This window comes from Pongo pygmaeus, chromosome 19, assembly GCF_028885625.2.
Source record: "Pongo pygmaeus isolate AG05252 chromosome 19, NHGRI_mPonPyg2-v2.0_pri, whole genome shotgun sequence".
Lineage (NCBI taxonomy): Eukaryota > Metazoa > Chordata > Mammalia > Primates > Hominidae > Pongo > Pongo pygmaeus.
The window spans coordinates 47,312,501-47,331,649 of NC_072392.2; the positions used below are offsets into that span (position 1 = coordinate 47,312,501).

Genomic DNA, 19,149 nt, shown 5'->3' on the forward strand with positions numbered 1-19,149 from the left:
CCACTTTATTCTCCCCATGGTGACAGACAACTCGGGCAAGGAAAAGCAGAGCCAACACCGGCTCCTCCCTGAGTGCACGGCTTCAGGGGCCGAGCCTCCTTCCCCCAGGGGCTGCACAATGAAAGCCAAGGCTCTGCCAATGTTTTAAAATTGGTTTCTTTCACACAAAACAGACACAAACTCATTGTAAAAGACCTAGAAACCCCACCGTTTCTCTTGTTCTATTTCTTGTTCTAGGTGCTGGCTAGATGGGGAAACTCACTGAGATGGACACTGGTGGCTGATGTACTTTTCTGTTCTATTTGTACCTTGCACTTCAATGAAGACCGTTAGATGAATAGGGAAGTAAGTTTTCGCCTGGCAGAGTCAGCCATCCCTGAGGTTGGAGAGTTTCTCTCCCGTGTAACAGGAGGTAGGACAGAAACAGTTTCCATGCTGCTTGGTGTGTACAACTCACGTTGTTAGTGGCTGTAACATATTCTGCCTGGTGGGTTCATCATAATTTATTTCACCACCCCTAATAGCTGGGCATTTTGGTTATTTCCAGCTTTTTGCTTTTACAATTCTCCTTTGGGGGTTCCTGCAGCTGTGTGGATGACCCATCAACTCCTGGCCTCTCAGATCCTTGACTTTCTTTTTGCCTCATATTCCACCTCAGGCACCAAGTCCCTTGGTCAACCCAGTCATCACCCCCTCCAATACCACCCATCGAATGTCCCACTCCCTGACCCCGTCCTCCCTCCCTTCCTGCCACTGCAGGGTTCTTCAGCATCACTGGGTCTGCTCACTGTCACTCACATTCAATCCATGCTCCCACTGTATCCCACAGCTCCCTCATTTCCCACACCACCCAGGGGCCCCACCTGGTCATAGCCATCATCCTGTCTCTCCTGGACCATGCAAGTCTAACTGGATCGTGTCACCCACTCCTCTGCTTAAAACCTTCCCGTATCATTCCACCACACTTAGGATCCAAACTCCAGGCCTCGCTCTGTTGCCCAGGCTGGAGTGCAGTGGCTCAATCTCAGCTCACTGCAACCTCCGCCTCCCAGGTTCAAGCGATTCTCCTGAGTAGCTGGGATTACAGGCGCCCGCCAACATGCCCAGGTAATTTTGTATTTTTAGTAGAGAGGCAGTTTCACTATGTTGGCCAGGCTGGTCTCCAACTCCTGACCTCAGGTGATCTGCCCACCTTGGCCTCCCAAAGTGCTTGGATTACAGGCGTGAGCCACCACGCCCAGCCAGGAGAGGAATTTTTACGGAGGATTTCCACAGAAAGTTGTTTTCAGAGGCAGCTCATTGGCTGGGCAAAAATCCCAGATTGCAAAGCCTTTCTGACTGGTGAGCTAGTTAGGGCACTTGCAGCTGAGAAATGCTGGAGGCTGGCAGATCATGACTTCGGTTGCACATCCAAGTCTATTGGGATATTGTGCGGTTTGAACTTTAGCAGGCGTGAGTATCTCCCGACCTCACTGCAGAAAGCCTTAGCCTTAGTTTCTCCATACTCTTTCATATAGTTGTATGTGTGTGGGATAATTTGATTAATTTATATCTTCTCTCTACAAAGTAAGCTCCCTAAGGGCAAGGACCTGTCCATTCTGATCACCACTGTATACCTGGTTGCTTGCACTATGACTGATACATAGTAGAGGCTTCATAATATTTGTTTTTGCTCACACCTACAATCCTCTCCAAGGTCAGGGCTCTGCCTTCAAGGTGGAGGTTGCAGTGATCCAAGATTGCACCACTGCACTCCAGCCTGGGTGACAAGAGTGAAACTCTGTCTCAAAAAATAATTATAATAATAATAACTTTTTTTAAGAGCCATGTCCTCACATTATTGCCCAAGCTGGAGTGCAATGGCATGATCATAGATCACTGCAGCCTCAAATGCCTGGGCTCAAGGGATCCTCCCACCTTAGCCTCCCAAGTAGCTGGGACTACAGGCACGCCACCACACTTGGCTCAGAAGCCTGCTTCTAAATCTAAAACTGCTTCTAAAACTTAGTGACAGCCCTCCCACAGCACCCATACAAGCATTCATTCATTCATTCACTCACTTATTCAACAAGTGATGACTGAGCACCTCTTACATGCCAAGCACTCTTTCAGGGGTTGATGGTGGTAGGTGCTGGTTCCGCTGGCTAGCCACACACACACAATAGTGCATACACATGTGTACACACTCACATTCCTTGTCAGGCATCTCGCCGCGCTCCGCCTAATAATCACTATCAGTATCTATAGCACAGCCAGGCCAGGATGAGCTCTTTCCAGAATCTGCTCAGGCTGGGCTGCAGATGATGGATCTGAGGGCACCTGGGGCCTGCAGAGCACAGCATGCAGGAAACTGCTCACAGTCACTGTTGTCAGTGTTCACGCCATTACAGGCAGACTCGCCGGCATACCACACCGCCCATCACAGGCACCGAAGCCAAACCACGTTGGGGATTCATCTATTTATAGGGATCATGTTCTTCTTGCATGCCCACAGCGTGGCAGCTGCAGCAGGGGTCTGAAGCCCTGGTCACTGCCGGTGGCCTGGCACCATGGGGCTGTGCCCAGTGGGCTTTGGAAGGTGAGCAGTGGACAAAGAGGCCCCACCCTAACCATCTTCTCCCTGCCTGGAACCTGGCGGCTCTGTGCTTGCATCTTGATTCCAGCTGACCCTGCTGTTCCACTCTGGTGTGAGTCCGGGGTGAGGGAAGGGCAGAGGGGCCGTGCCACATTCTTTCTGTGAACCTCCCTGAACCTGGTACCTAGTGGGCTCTCAGGAAAGACCTGCAATATTTCAGTAAAGGAGGAAAGTGGCTTTTTGCCAGCCTCCTCAACATTGCAGCTGCCCCCTCCCCCAAGCCATGCCAGCCTCAGACACTGCCAGGCAATGACGTGGCTTCTGAGAATAGCAATGCCCAGGTGCCACCTGCAGGGCTGCAGGGGAGCCCACCCACCATCCCGGCTGGCATTCCGCCTCCTCTCCTCCTGCCTTCGCATCGCTGGTATTATAGGGGGTCTGTGAATGTGGGGATGGGCCAGGGCACCCTCTACCCCCCAGCCTCCCATGCTCAGGCCTACAATCCTCTGCAAGGTCAGGGCTCTGCCTTCATTATTTCCGAAGCAAGTCAAGGGTGGAGTCGGCCACAGAGTGCTGACTGACTGGTAAGGACTCCCACCTCAAGTCCACCTAGCAGGCAGGAGTGCAGGGATTTGGATTCTGTAATCCCTGTGTCCACAACTCCCTGAGGCTGGGAGACACTGGTGGGGCGAGCTGTCCATTCCTCTGCCAGCAAAAGCCTACCTGGGACAGAGGTGGGGGTGGGGTTGTTTGATGACAGGCAGATAGATGGGGTACTGAGGGCCACTGCATGGTCCCCGGAGCACCCGAGCCATGGCCCAGGCTGCAACCGGGGGCACACCCCAGGCTATGACCTGTCTACAGCTGCTCCCACAGGGCTCTTCAAAGAGTGGCAGCCCCAGAGTAGTGGCCACAAAAGTGCCAAGCCAGCCAGGCGTGGTGGCTCATGCCTGTAATCCCAGCACTTTGGGAGGCTGAGGTAGGTGGATCACCTGAGGTCAGGAGTTCGAGACCAGCCTGGCCAACATAGAGAAACCCCTGTCTCTACTAAAAATACAAAAATTAGCCAGGCATGGTCATGTGTACCTGTAGTCCCAGCTACTCAGGGAGGCTAAGGCAGGAGAATCATTTGAACCAGGGAGGTGGAGGTTGCAGTGAGCCGAGATTGTGCCACTGCACTCCAGCCTGGGTTACAGGGCAAGATTCCGTCTCAAAACAAAAACAAAAAACAAAAAACAAAAATGGCCAGGCCCACTGATGTCCTGCCCTTTAGAAAACAAGTGTGAAATTGGGCTGGGTGCGGTGCCTCACGCCCGTAATCCCAGCACTTTGGGAGGCCAACGTGGGCAGATCACTAGGTCAAGAGATTGAGACCATCCTGGCCAACATGGTGAAACCCCGTCTCTGCTAAAAATACAAGAAAAATTAGCTAGGCATGGTGGTGTGTGCCTGTAGTCCCAGCTACTTGGGAGGCAGAGGCAGGAATCGCTTGAACCTGGGAGGCGGAGGTTGCGGTGAGCCAAGATGGTGCCATTGCACTCCAGCCTGGGCAACAAGAGCAAAATTCTGTCTCAAAAAAAAAAAAAAAAAGAAAAAAAACAAAACAGCTGTGAAATTATTAGAACAATGCATGCTAGTTATTACCAATACATACCATCACCACAGGCTCAATGATTTTTAAAATAAATAACAGCATCATTTAATCATTTATGTGGAGAGGTATTGCGAATGCTTGGAGTCCACGGAGGGTTCATACATAGTCTCATTTAATCCTCACAGCAACCTTAACAGTAGCTATTATTATAGCCCCCCATTTTAAATTGAGGAGACTGAGGCTCAGAGAGGGTAAGACATTTAGACAAAGACACTGCAGTGGTAATCCCCCCTTTTATTTTCCTTTTTTTAAATTTAAAATTTTTGCCCACCTGTAGTAGCAACTCTTGAACCCAGGTGTTACTGACCCTGGAGAGTCAGCCACTGCTCCCTGTTACCTTCCTGGGCCAGAGACTCTCACAGGGCTGTCTGCACTAAAGTGTTGTTTCTATCCCCTGGCGCCCTGAACATCAAAGAAGCTTTACTCACTATGGTGGAGACCCCTCGCCTTGGATCACAAAGAGTCTCGACCTTCCTGGACATCAGGTAACCTTTTGCCACAGATGGTCCTCTGCCAGACACATTCCACTGACCCAGCCCGTCATTTCACAGTTGGTGAAGCCAGGTCCCAGGGAGGGGAGGGGCTTGCTCAAGGTCACACAGGGAGTATAGCAAATAGCCACCCCATGTGGTCTTCGTGGGGAGCCTGGGCCACAGGCGGGGGAGCTGGGGGCTGCCCCCACCCTGGGGCACATACCATGCATGGCTGGGCAGCCCTGGGGCTCCCCCTCTGGCTCCCGGGCCAGGAGAGACGGGCTCGCCAGGCCTGGCAGGTGTTGCAGGAGCAGCTGTTGTCGCTGAAGCACACACAGCTGGGCCCCAGCTTGCTGCCAGGGAAATTGGTTGTTCACTGGAAGTAAAATATTGATCTTTCCTTTTTGGGGCCACTCAATTACCAGGCTTCCCCTTCTATTTCTGTTGCCTTTCTCTTTGAGCTGATTTTTTCCCCCACTCAGTCCCCTGGGTCACATCTCTTCTAGCTCAGACCAGATGATGTTAAAAAGCTTTGTTGCCGTTGCTGTCTGATTGATTACCAGCCAGATACTCCCTGAGCCCATGCCCAGCCACCCACGCCTCCCTAATTTCAAGGTCTGAAGGCCAGACGGACTCAAGCAAGCCATTTGCCTTTTTGAAATCTCAGCTGCCTCATCTGAGCAAGCGAGATAAGCCGGCTTATCTTGCCGCTGTGAAGCTGTCTGCAAGGCAAGGTGCCTAATAAACGTTAGCCATTACTCACGGGAATCAAAGCAAATGCTTAGCGAGCCTTCCTTTGTGCCAGGCACTGTTCTGAGCACTCTATGCATATGAATTTGTTTAATCCTCGCCACCACCTGGGAAGCAGATACTATTATTATTCCCATTTTACAGGGGAGGAAACTGAGACACAGAAAGGCAAAGTCATTCAGAGTTAAGGTCACACAGTTCGTAGAAGACGGCTGAACACAAGAGGCCTGGCTTCAGACTCCATGCCCTTAGCCAGTAATTATTATTTCTGCTAAAATAATTGCAATCACTATTATTATGTTGACAGGTTTAGGGGCTTGCTCTGACCAGAGAAAGAATAAATCTGTGTTCTGCTCTCTTTTAATCTAGAAAAACTGGCATTGGTACTGACAACTTTTGCTTAAGAATTTGAGTATTAAAAGAAAAATTAAGCCAGGCACAGTGGCTCACACCTGTAATCCCAGCACTTTGGGAGGCCGAGATGGGTGAATCACCTGAGGTCAGATGTTCGAGACCAGCCTTGCCAACATGGTGAAACCCCATCTCTACTAGAAATACAAAAATTAGGCGGGGTGTGGTGGTGTGCACCTGTAATCCCAGCTGCTTGAGAGGCTGAGGTGGGAGAATCACTTGAACCTGGGAGGCGGAGGTTGCAGTGAGCCGAGATCGTGCTGCTGTACTCCAGGCTGGGCAACAGAGCGAGACTCCGTCTCAAAAAAAAAAAAAAAAAATTAGCCGGGTGTGGTGGTGCGTGCCTGTAGTCCCAGCTACTGGGGAGGCTGAGTCAGGAGAATTGCTTGAACCCAGGAGGCGGGAGGTTGCAATGAGCCAAGATTGCGACTCCATCTCAAAAGAAAAAAAGAAAGAAAAATTGATTTTGACACACTGTGCCACTAAAGCAGAGGTGGCCAGCTAGCATCTCAGATGTGGCTTGTGGACAGACTTAAAATTAGATGGCAATATTTAAAGCCAAGCAAGCCTCCTGGTTCTGGTTAAGATGGAGTGAGCACACTATAGTCTAGCTTTCCCATTGATTATAACTAAAAACCCTGACAGAAGACATAAAACAACTACACAAGGACTATGAAAAGTGAATAGTGGAAGGTGAATTGGGGAGGAAAACAAAAACGTTAAGTAAGATGAATATGGTGGTGAGCTTGCATATTTCCTGACCTAGACTCAGGAGCCCAAATCCCAGAACTGTGCAGCAGGTGCACAGGGAAAAAGCTACGGAAGAAACTCTCTTTCTGATGAGAAGCCGGGGAAGGGGGGCCTCTTGGGAAAAATCGAGTGGGAGAAGTGCCCTGGGTCTTTTTTCTCTCCCAGCCCCCTCCCTACAAGGTAAACCCTGTCCCAAAGGTTAGGTGGTGGCAGCAACTGTAGCAGTCACACAGGGGGACCTAAAACTCCGAGAAAGGGAAAATCTTTTGCCTGGAAAAAAATAAGAAAAAGGGGCCCCTGGGAGCTGGATAGGGCAGCATCACAGAAAGAAGGGAGCTTGAGAATATGATCCCATAAAGTTGTTGTATTTGAGGTCCTAGCCTACTCCTGAGCTGCACATACATGGAACTGACCCCAAATAACCTACCAAAGACTCTGAGAACTGAACTACAGTGTAGACTGAACAGACTGGCCCCTGGAGTATGTATACTTGGGGTGGATCTGAATAGCACTGCAAAGGCTTTGAAAACTGAACTGACATTGAAACTATAACTCAGAGGGCAGGCTGGGGTCTGAGGCGTCAACCTAACTGATTTAAAAAGCAAACAAACAGACTGGGCACAGTGGCTCATGATCGGAACCCTAAGGCTTTAGGAAGCTAAGGTAAGAGGATTGCTTAAGGCCAGGAAGTTGAGGCTGCAGTGAGCCATGATCATGCCAATGCACTCCAGCCTAGGTGACAGAGCAAGACCCTATCTCAAAAACAAATGAATAAACAAACGAAGAAAAAACTGACATTCTTCAGAGGATTTTAACAGGACCCAGTGTCTTACAGTATTCCAAATGTCCAAGACACAATCCAAAATTACTTGACATACAAAGAAACAGGAAAAGCTGACAACAATGTACAAGACAAAAGACAAAAAGGCTGGGCGCAGTGGCTCACACCTGTAATCCCAACACTTTGGGAGGCAGAGGTGGGCGGATCATGAGGTCAAGAGATCGAGACCATCCTAGCTAACATGGTGAAACCCCGTCTCTACTAAAAATACAAAAAATTAGCTGGTCGTGGTGGCAGACGCCTGTAGTCCCAGCCACTCAGGAGGCTGAGGCAGGAGAATGGCGTGAACCCAGGAAGCGGAGCTTGCAGTGAGCCGAGATTGTGCCACTGCACTCCAGCCTGGATGACAGAGCGAGACTCCGTCTCAAAAAAAAAAAAAAAAAAAAAAAAAAGGCAATCAATGGATAGATACCAATGCTAAGATGACCCAGATGTTGCCATTATTAGACAAAGACTTTAAAACAGTTATTGTAACCATGCTCCATGGTTCAGTAAAGGTGAACAATCCTGAAATAAATAGAAATTTAGAAATTCTTGCAGAAAAATAGATGCTAGAAAAAAGGAACCCAATGGAAATTTTAGAACTAAAAAATACAATATATGAAATAAAAGTTCATTGGATTGGATCAATAGCAGAATGAGATCACAGAAAAAAACAGTGACAGAACAACAGAAATTACCTAATCCAAACAAGGAAAATTACCAAGCATTCAGACAAACATTATTAAAGGGTCAACTCACCAAGAAGATACATAACAATCCTAAATGCATATGTCCCTAAAAACAGAGCTTCAAAATACATGAAGCCAAACTAATAAAATTGAAAGGAGAAATAGACAAATTGACAATCATAGTTGGAGACCTCAACACTCCTTATATATAGGATATATAGACTATATATATATATATAGATATATATAGACTAGATATATAACTAGTTATAGAGAATATAACTAGTTAGATAGAAAATCTAATTTTTAACAATAGAGCTAGTTAGGTGAAAAATCAACAAGGGATCTAAAAGGCCTGAATATCACCACTAACCAGCTTAACCTAATTGATGTTTATAGAACACGCCACCCAATAATAGCAGAATACACATTCTCTTCATGTAAACATGGAACTGTCACCAAGGTAGATCATGTAGATCATATCTTGGACTATTAAACAAACTATAATACTTTTTTTTTTTTGTGGGGGGGAGGCAGGATCTTACTCTGTCACCTCAGCTGGAGTGCAGTGGTGTGATCATAGCTCACTGCAGCCTCCACCTCCCAGACTCAAGCACTCCTCCCACCTCAGCCTCCCAAGTAGCTGGGACTACAGGGATATGTCACCATGCCCAGCTAATTTTCCTGTAGAGACGGGGGGGTCTCACTATGTTGCCCAGGCTGGTCTCAAACTCCTGGCCTCAAGAGATCCTCCTGCCTTAGCCTCCCAAAGTGCTGGGATTATAGGCATGAGCCACCGAGTCTGGCAACAAATTTTTAAAAACTGAAATTATAAATGTATGTCCTGACGGGTGCGGTGGCTCACATCTATAATCCCAGCACTTTGGGAGGCTGAGGCAGGTGGATCACCTGAGGTCAGGAGTTCAAGACCAGCCTGGTCAACATAGTGAAACCCCAACTCTACTAAAACTACAAAAAATTAGCTGGGCATGGTGGTGGGCGCCTGTAATCCCAGCTACTAGGGAGGCTGAGGCAGGAGAATCACTTGAACCCAGGAGGCAAAGTTTGCAGTGAGCCGAGATTGCACTATTGCACTCCAGCCTGGGCAACAAGAGCAAAACTCCGTCTCAAAAAAAAAAAAAAAAAATGTCCTGTGACTATAATATAATTAAACTAAAAATCAATCTCAGGGCTCAGTGGCTCACGTTTGTAATCCCAGCACTTTAGGAGGCTGAGGCAGGTGGATCAGTTGAGGTCAGGAGTTCAAGACCAGCCTGGGAAACATGGTGAAACCCCATCTCTACTAACAATACAAAAATTAGCTGGGCATGGTGGCCTGTGCCTTAAATCCCAGCTACTTGGGAGGCTGAAGCACGAGAATTACTTGAACCTGGGAGATGGAGATTTCAGTGAACTGAGATCGCGCCACTGCACTCCAGCCTGGGCAACAGAGCGAGACTGTCTCAAAAAAAAAAAAAAAAAAAAAAAAAGAAAAGAAAAGAAATTTTAAAACAAACAAAAAAATCAAAAACAGAAAGGCATCTGAAAAATCCTCAAATACTTGGGAATTAGGCAGTATGTGTCTAAATAATTCATGAGTCAAAGATAAAGTATCTTTTTGTTTGTTTGTTTGTTTGAGATGGAGTTTTGCTCTTGTTGCCTAGGCTGGAGTGCAATGGCACGATCTTGGCTCACTGCAACCTCTGCCTCCCGGGTTCAAGCAATTCTCCTGCCTCAGCCTCCTGAGTAGCTGGGATTACAGGCATGCACCACCATGCCTGGCTAATTTTGTATTTTTTACAAGAGATGGGGTTTCTCCAGATTGGTCAGGCTGGGCTCGAACTCCCCACCTCAGGTGATCCACCCCCCTCGGCCTCCCAAAGTGCTGGGATTACAGGCGTGAGCCACTGCGCCCGGCCCCGAAGTCTGAAGAGAAAATAAAAATAATTTAAATTAAATGAAAATGAAAATACAATACCATAAAATTCAAGCCGAAAGCAAAAGGGAGGAAAGAAACAATAAAGATAAGAGCAGAAATTAATAAAATTAAAAACGAGACTGGTAGAGAAAAATCAACAAAACCCAAATCTGGTTTTTCTTGGAAAAGATTAACAAAACTGATGCATCTCTAACTAGAATGACAGAGAGAGAGAGAGAGAGAATACAAATTACCAATATAAAAAATGAGGCTGGGCACAGTGGCTCACACCTGTAATCCCAGCACTTTGGGAGGCCAAAGTGGGAGGATCGCTTGAGACCAGGCATTCAAGATCAGCCTGGTCAACATAGCAAGACCCCATCTCTACAAAAGATAAAAAAATTAGCCAAGCATGGTGGCACATGCCTCTGGTCCCAGCTACTGGGGTTGGGTGAGGTGGGAGGATCGCTTGAGCCAGAGAGGTCAAGGCTGCAGTGAGCCTTGATTAATCACTGCACTCCAGTCTGGGTGAGAGTGTGACCTTGTCTTGAAAAAAAAGAAAACAGAGATATCATTACAGTCTTACATCCTCTAAAAGGCTAATAAGGGAACACTAGGAACACTTCTACACACATAATTTCTACAACTTAGATGAACTAATGGACCAATTCTTTGAAAAACACAAACTACCAAAACTCATGCAAGAAGAAACAGATAATCTGAACAGCCCTTGAGTGATTAAATAAATTAATTTCAGAATTTATATCCTTCCAAAAAGGAAAACCTCAGGCCCAAATAATTTCACTAAGTATTTAAGGAAAATATACATAAATTCTACACTACCTCTTCCAGAGAATAGAAGAGACATTTCCCAACTCATTTTATGGGGCTGGCAATGATACCGTTACCCAAACCAAACAAAAGCAACATAAGAAAACTACAAACCTGCTGGGCGCGGTGGCTCATGCCTGTAATCCCAGCACTTTGGGAGGCCGAGGTGGGCGGATCATGAGATCGGGAGATCGAGACCATCCTGGCTAACATGGTGAAACCCCATCTCTACTAAAAATACAAAAAATTAGCCGGGCATGGTGGTGGGCACCTGTAGTCCCAGCTACTCGGGAGGCTGAGGCAGGAGAATGGCGTGAACCCGGGAGGCAGAGCTTGCAGTGAGCCGAGATCGCGCCACTGCACTCCAGCCTGGGCGATAGAGTGAGACTCAGTCTCAAAAAAAAAAAAAAAAGAAAACTACAAACCAATATCCCTCATGAACACAGATGCAATGGGCCTCGGCAAAATATTAGCAAATCGAATCTAGGAGATATATATGAATAATATAACAAGACCAGCAGCCGAATGGGGTTTATTCAGCAAAGCTGGCCCAACATTTGAAAACTAATGGATGTAATCTAAACATGACCAAAGAAGAAAAACCTATCAAAAGATGCAGAGAAATCAAGTGGCAAAATTTAACATCCATTCATGATACCAAAAAAAAAAAAAAAAAAAAAAAAAAAAAAAAAAAAACAAAACTCTCAACAAAGTAGAAATGTAAGGGAACTTCCTTATCCTTCCTTATCTTAGAGAAATGAAAACCTACATTCACACACACACACACACACACAAAACTGCACAAAAATGTCCACAGCAGCATTACACATAATCACCCAAACCTAGAAACATCCCCAGTGTCTCTCAACAAGTGAATGGATAAGCAAGTGTTCCGTAATAAAAAAGAACAAATGATCGACACACAACAACACAGATGAATCTCAGATGCATTATGCTACGGGAAAGAAACCACTCCCAAAGGTTACAAACTGTATGATTCCATTTATGTGCAAAAGGCAAAACCATAGTGACAAAGCCAGATCAGTGGATGCCAAGAGTGAGGAGGAGGGACTGAACACAAAGGAGCAGCCGGAGAGAATCTGGGGGATGAGCGGTTCTGTCCCTGATGGCAGTGGGAGTCGCAGGAGTCTATGTAAATAGTGACACTTCTTCCCCCACCCCCAAAAAGCGAATTTTACTGTATGTAAAGTAAAAACAATTTTTTAAAATTTTTCTTTAAAAATCAAGGGAACTGGCTGGGCACGGTAGCTCACACCTGTAACCCCAGCACTTTGGGAGTGGGTCAAGGCAGGAGGATCACTTGAGCTCAGGAGTTCGAGACCAGCCTGGGCAACATGGCAAAACCCTGTCTCTACAAAAAATGAACAAAATTAGCCAGGTGTGGTGGTGCACGCCTGTAGTCCCAGCTACTTGGGAGGCTGAGGCAGGAGAATCACCTGAGCCCAGGAAGTCAAGGCTGCAGTGAACTGTGATTGTGCCACTGCACTCCAGCCTGAGTGACACAGTGAGACCCTGTCTTAAAAAAAAAAAAAAAAAATCAAGGGAACAGCACATACGAAGTTGGATATCTGGCTTTAAATTTTTATTTTTATTTTATTTATTTTATTTATTTTTTTTTGAGACGAAGTCTCACTCTTGTCTCCCAGGCTGGAGTACAATGGTGCGATCTCGGCTCACTGCAACCTCCGCCTCCCGGGTTCAAGCGATTCTCCTGCCTCAGCCTCCTGAGTAGCTGGGATTACAGGCGCCTGCCACCACGCCCAGCTAATTTTTGTATTTTTAGTAGAGATGAGGTTTCACCATGTTGGCCAGGCTGGTCTCGAACTCCTGACCTCAGGTGATCCGCCCGCCTTGTCCTCCCAAAGTGCTGGGATTACAGGCGTGAGCCACTGCTCCTAGCCTATTTTTATTTTTGTTATAGACAGGGTCTCACTGTCACCCAGGCTGGAGTGCAGTGGCATGATCATAGCTCACAGCAGCCTTAACCTCCCAGGTTGAAGGGATCCTCCCAACTCAGCCTCCCAAGTAGCTGGGAGTACAGGCATACACCACTACACCTGGCTAATTTTTTGTAGAGATGGGGTCTCATTATGTTGCCCAGATTGGTCTTGAACTCCTGGCCTCAAGTGATCCTCCTGCCTTGACTTCCCAAAGTGTTGGGATTACAGGCATGGCCGCCATGCCCAGCCCCTGGCTTTTCTTGAAAAATCAGATCTGGCAATACAGGTCCCATATTCCCCCACAGCAACAATGAGTGACAGCTGAATTCAAGCACACTCTTTAGAAAGGGAATATGTTCTGCTCCCCAGTTGTCTATGGGAACCCCCAAATCTCAAGGCTGCACTCCTTTCTGGCCCCCATGGGCATCGGAGTGGCAATTCCTGCTACCCCAGGCAGTAACCTGGGCTTGGCTGGGCACCTGACATCGTCTATATCCACATAAGGGGTTTCAGGGCTTGGCTTGGAGTGGGGTGAAGTTGAAACTCCCCAGCATAAAAAAGCAGCCACAATAGAAGACAGACAGGAAAAGAGGGGAAAGGACAGTGCCTGTGGGGCCAGAGGGGCCTACAAAGACAGTGGCAGGTCTGGGCACCTGGAGACTCCCTGCAGCAGGCCGGGAAGTGCCTTTTGTCCCCATGTAGAGCCTAGATTGCCCTGGCAGTGCTTCTGGGGAGGGGACCCTCTGGAGGAGGTGAGGCAGGTGCTGGGGCCAGATCCTTGCTCAGGGGTGGCCACTCTGGAGGCCTTACACTCAGGGGACACCTGTGAGGACACTGGGGTACTGGAGGCATCGTAAATCCCAGGACCAGTTGCAGGGTTTTCTGCTGGGAGGTGGCCAGGTGAGGGGGACAGTGGGGAAGGACGTGAAGGGCAGCAAGAGGGAACAGGAGAGGGAGAGGGGGCAATGCTGGCAAAGGCAGGGGGTCTGGGGTGGACGGAAGGAATATGGGCAGGGGGCGTCATCAAGAGATGGGGCCAAAGAGAGAGGGAACAAGCCTGAAAGAGAAGGGCTTATGAGCCAGGCAAAGGGCCTGTATGTGCTTTATCCTGAATATGGGCGATAGGAAGAACAGGGGCAAGTGCTGACAGCGGCAGAGCTGGCTGGTGTCAGGCAGCCTTCGAAGCACTCAAGTGCATCACTCCCAGCAGCCCCGTGAAGTAGCCAAACCACCAGTCATTCCCCTCTTACAGCAGTGGACCCTGCTGCTGTGCTGGGCTCACCGCACAGCAGGCAGGGTTGGAATCCAACTCCCCCTAGCTCTGTCCCTCTTCAGACTGGCCCCTTCTCCTGCTGCTGCAGGGGCTCTGGCCCTCTCCTGGGGCTTCCGGCGAGATGCTCCAGCTGCTTGTTTATCCTCACTCCCGGCAGTCCAGCTGCCTGACGTCAGGGCACACAACAGGCCCCTGTATTCTGGAGCTGCCACCCCCCGGCCGGCCGGTGGGACAAAGGGCACAGGCCGCCACTGGCCCTCTCCATTAATTCTGAGGCCGGGATGGGAAAGGAGCCAGGCAAGAACTTCAGCAACACCGGTCTGAGACAAGGGATGAGGGAGACATTTCCAAAGCGGGTCGTTCCAGTTCCTGCACCCTGGGCCCAGGTCAAAACATCCCACTGTCTTGCTCCCAATCCCTAAGCCCGCTCCCCTCCATGTGAAGGGCTGTCCCACGGAATCAGTCAGACTTGCCCTGGGTAGGCCACTGGTAGAGGGGGAACAGCATGTGGTTGTGGAAAGAATTCTGGAGGAGTCAGGAGCCCCGGGCTCAGGATCAGCTCCGTAATTAGTGGGGCCCAGGGCAAAGGGGAAAATTACCACAAATTTCAAGAAGGCAACCTCAGAGCACTAATCCCTGAGTGACTGCACAGGTCGCATGCCGAGAAAGTGGGCTCTGCCTGGGCTTCGATAAGGTACCACTGCGTGACCTCGGGCAAGCCCTGTTGCCTCTCTGGGCCTCAGTTTCTGTATCTATAATGCACTTCCGACCAGCTCACAGGACCGCTGTGATGATCAGATCAGACTATAAGTCAAGGACATTAGAGGCTGCAGAGTGCCATGGAAGTGCCAGGTGCAAAGATGCATAAAGGGGGCCTGAGGGTGAGCCTTCCCCTGGGGAGGGACAGGCAGAGGGGCCACCAGCCAACTGGGAGGCTGCGAAACCGTCCACAGGGGGGCTGAGGTGAGAAAGTAGGGTGGTCCCTGAGACCCTCTGAGAATCTCGGGGATGCTGCGCTTCCTGGGCCCTCCATCCAGTCCCAGCTCCATCACCAACTGCTTTACTGAGTGATCTCGCTGAGCTCCTTCCCCTCTCTCGGCCTCAGTTTCCCCATCTGGAAAATGACAGCATTGGATAACATTAATACTGAATGTCTCTTCCAGCTCTGAAGTCTCTATGATCGTAATGCTTTCAGGCATGTTTGGGGTGGCCATGGGGTTGGGGGGAGGAAGAGAAGAAAACCAGAATGGAGAAGCAGACGGGGTCAGAGGACTGGGAGAAAAATGCCTCCACTCACTGGAGCTTCACCACGGAACAAGTAAATGGCTTGGGGACCTTGGAGTGGGTGTGGCCCTGGGGAATTACGAAACCTCTCTTCCGAGCCTTTTACTTCCCCTTTTCTATAAAGTCAAGGAATAATGGCAAGAACGGAGTCACCACTATCCTGCCCCTCCCCTCTTTTCTGTCCACGTAGAGCGCCCCCTGGGCCTGAGGTGCCCACCTCCTATCTGACCAGGAGCCTGGGGCCGCTCAACCTGGAGCATGAGTTCTGACTGGACCAAGCCAGTCCCGGGGAGCTCATTCCCCTTGCCAGTGATTGGTTCAGGCAAAGGCATGTTATATATCTCTGGCCAATAAGCCATGAGAAGACATCTGCAGGGGGCTCTAGAAGAGGCTGTCTTTGGAGGCGGGGCCCATCCATAGGAAGCTATCCCCTCCCTGCTTCCCCTGCTGGAGAATGGACACCACCTTGGATCAATGTCGGGAAGCCCAATGGAAGGGGATTGGGTCCTAGCTGAGGCCTCTGAGCCCCTGAGGAACCAGCCCTGGAGCTGCCCTACCTTGGACCCTTGTGTTATAAGGAAGAATACATTTGCCTCAGCATGTAAGTCATTTTGCGTTGGTTCCTGGTTCTCAAGGCCGGAGGGCCCCTACCCGATGAAGGACCCGGCCTCAGGGACCCACTGGGATAAAAGGTGGTGATGGGAGGGAAGGTGGAGAGGGCCTGTGCGGCTTTGGAGCGCCTCTGGCCAGGGTGGCTAGACATCCAGAGGGCTGGCCAGCACCATGGCCCAGTGACATGGTACCCAGGCCACCGCCTCCTGGGAAGCGCTCTCCCAGCCGCCACAGCTGGAGACATCTTCCTTTATGGGACCGCCAACACCTCCATCCGTCTGAGTGTCATCAGGTGGCCCCTCATTCACAGCCTGAGTCTGGGCTGACAGAATCCCTCCGGCCACCCACAAGGGCTTTGTTTGGGGTCTGAATAGGAGCGAAAGTGACAGAAGCCTGGGTGGTCTCTGAAGTGGACTGGCCTCTGCATGCATCCGCCCATCTGTCCGTTCCTTTCGCAAATGTTTCCACAGCTCTTCAGCCAGACTGGCCTGTGGGGAGACAGAGAGGCTCCCAGGAAGCTCCCAGGGAAGGAACAGATGTCCTGGAGTTATTTTTGAGTGAAATAAAAATAGCCTGGGGAATAGCATAAAAGTATGTAGGTGACTGTTAATACTGCCACACGCCCAGAGGCGGGGTAGTGTGGCTCCCAGGCTCTGGAGGCAGACATCCCACAGCTGGAATCCCACCTCCTCCATTTCCCAGCTGTGTGACCAGTGGTGGATGACTCAACCTCCCTGAGCAAAAGCATTGCCTCATCGTGTGTTAGGACTGAGAGGGGATGGCATACCAAGACAGCCTGGCAGCTGACACAGAGCAGGCTCGGGATAAATGAGGCTTTCATAGGCAGAGCATGCCTGGACGCTGGTCAGGAAGCTGCGGACACCCGTGAACCTCATGAGCTGGGACCGCCGGTCGTTGCATTTCTTCTTCCAGCAATTTTTAACTGGCTGAATTTAAAAAATGAACTGGATCATTTTTAAACTTCGGGGAAAAAAACTCAATAAAACTCTTTTTACTCTTTTGAAAAACTGCTGATAGCACTGTAGGGGAAGATAAGACAGAATCCATCACAATGTAACCCCCTCGAAGGTGCTACCCCAAATCCTTGCAGTTTTGGGGCCCAGAGGAGAAAGACAGCCCGGAGGGCTTGGGAGATGTGGAAGGGGCTTGGAGGAGGAGGGGGTTATGCTGGACTGCAGGTGGAAGAACTGACACAGCAGGTGTGGGGAATGGGAATTCAAGAAGCGGGGCTTTGGTGTGAGCAAAAGGGAGGGAGGAGGGAAAGAGTAGCCATGGCCAGGCCATAGAGGTGCCCGAAGGGTCTGAGGAACCACCAGCTGTTCTCAGTGGCTGGGGGGCAGGGGGAGGCTAAATATGGGGCGGGGGGGTGCGGAAGAGGGAAGACATTCTCTTCTCGGGGGGCCCACGGAAGGACAGCTCCCTCCGTGCCCTCCGTGTGAGGCCTTCTGTTGACATCTCTGGCTCTCAGCGTAGTTTGAAAGGTGCTGCTCGCTGTGGGCTTTGGTTGGCTTCAGACCCATTATTTAAGGTTACATGGGAATGTCTGCTCATCAAAGGCGGGTGCTGGCCTGCAGGAGTTGGGCCACTCTGAGCTATGGTCCCTGGACCCTGCCTCCTCTAACCCATCTATCCCGCCCCATCCGAAACAGGCCCAGCCCCCAGGCCTGACACTTCAACTAGACTCAAACTGAAAAGCTCCCGCCAGTCCTCCCTCCATTCCCCAGAAAATGAGTTAACCAGGACACCTTATGGCCTTTCAGTAAATTGAGGTTTAGCTACAGAAACAAAGCAAAATACAGTGGCTCCAGCCAGAAATTCCACTGTTGTTGCTGTCAGTACAACACAAGATGGCAAGTGAGAAGGGCGACTTGTTCTGGGAATCCCATAATGGAATTTCAAATGTACCATGAGGCCCTGGCAGACCCCAACCTCTCTGAGCCTCAGTTTTTTTGCCTGTGAAATGGGGCAGGTACTGCTCCTCACCTCACTGCCCACTGGTCAATCTCTCCATCACGGAAACCCCACTTGGATCCCAGGGGAGGTGCAGCCTGCAGCCCTGGCAGAGGACCTGAAACCTATCTGCGCCTGGTGTCTGCCTGCTCCCTGGGACTCATTGGTGCTCACGTACATTTCCTGGGCCAGGCCTAGCCAGGGGCTGGGGACAAGAGGAGCTCCCAGGCTCTGTGGGCAGCAGAGATTAAGCTGGCCCCACCCCTTCCTATCCGTGGTCCCTGTGATGGGACAGGGCAGGACGGGGATTAAGGTTCCAGTTTCACTGATGAAGCAAGTGGGACCCAGAGAGGTTGAGTCCTTCACCCAAGATCACCAGGATGGCATTTCTTAGAGAGTGTCAATGTGTTACATGTAGAAAGGTTTCTGAAATCCGTTAAGTTTGAGACAGGTTAGCCTGGAGTCAGCATTTTTACCCGGAGGCTTTCCTGGACTAAAGTGAAGGGGGAGCAGGCTGCATTTCCACATTGCTTGACCAACTGCTGGATCAGAATACCCTTTCCTCCCTCTGTTTGCTGGACACGGGGTGGGGCCCCTGCTCTGGAGATCTAGAGCTTTTCTCCCTTGCACAGGACATTAAATGGGCCATTTCCACGGCAAAACCGGCATCTGTGTGAGAGGAGGGTGGTGGTGTGCGCGGTCACCCCTAGAGGATGAACTGTCTAGGTTCACTTGTTCTACACCCCTGCCTGCAGCTCGTGGGTGCAGCTGCCAGCACTGATGCACTCGACTGGGGAGGAGAAATTCTGGTGGGATCTCCCTGGGTCCTCCCAGGACCAAGCTGCTCCCCAGGTGATTGAACTCAGCATCTCCAGATAGAACAAATGAACATCACATGCCCCTCATGAGATGCTCGGTCCTACCCAGCCTGGCTGCGGCCCTCCTAGAGCCCCGACTGAGGCAAGGACGATGGCCAGAGGGGCTGTCTATGTCTCAGGCTTTCTAGCCCTCGCTTCCTCTCTGCTGCAACTGCGCTTTCTCCTCAGAAGGATGCCCTGCAGTCTGAGTAGCTGTCCTCATGGGAGGCACCCCCGGGCAGCTCAGCAAATTCCTTAGGGCCCATATGGCAGGGCCAAGGGCCACAGGGGAGGTCTTGAGTCTACTCATTTGGTAG

The 19,149-nt window shown here is 49.9% G+C and overlaps 1 protein-coding gene across 2 annotated transcripts in view; it reads right to left on the minus strand.

The window, feature by feature from the left end:
* The window catches only part of RAB11FIP4 (RAB11 family interacting protein 4), a 143,029-nt gene that overhangs the window by 104,433 nt on the left and 19,447 nt on the right, over window positions 1-19,149 (minus strand). The gene's annotated exons all lie outside the window — the stretch shown is intronic.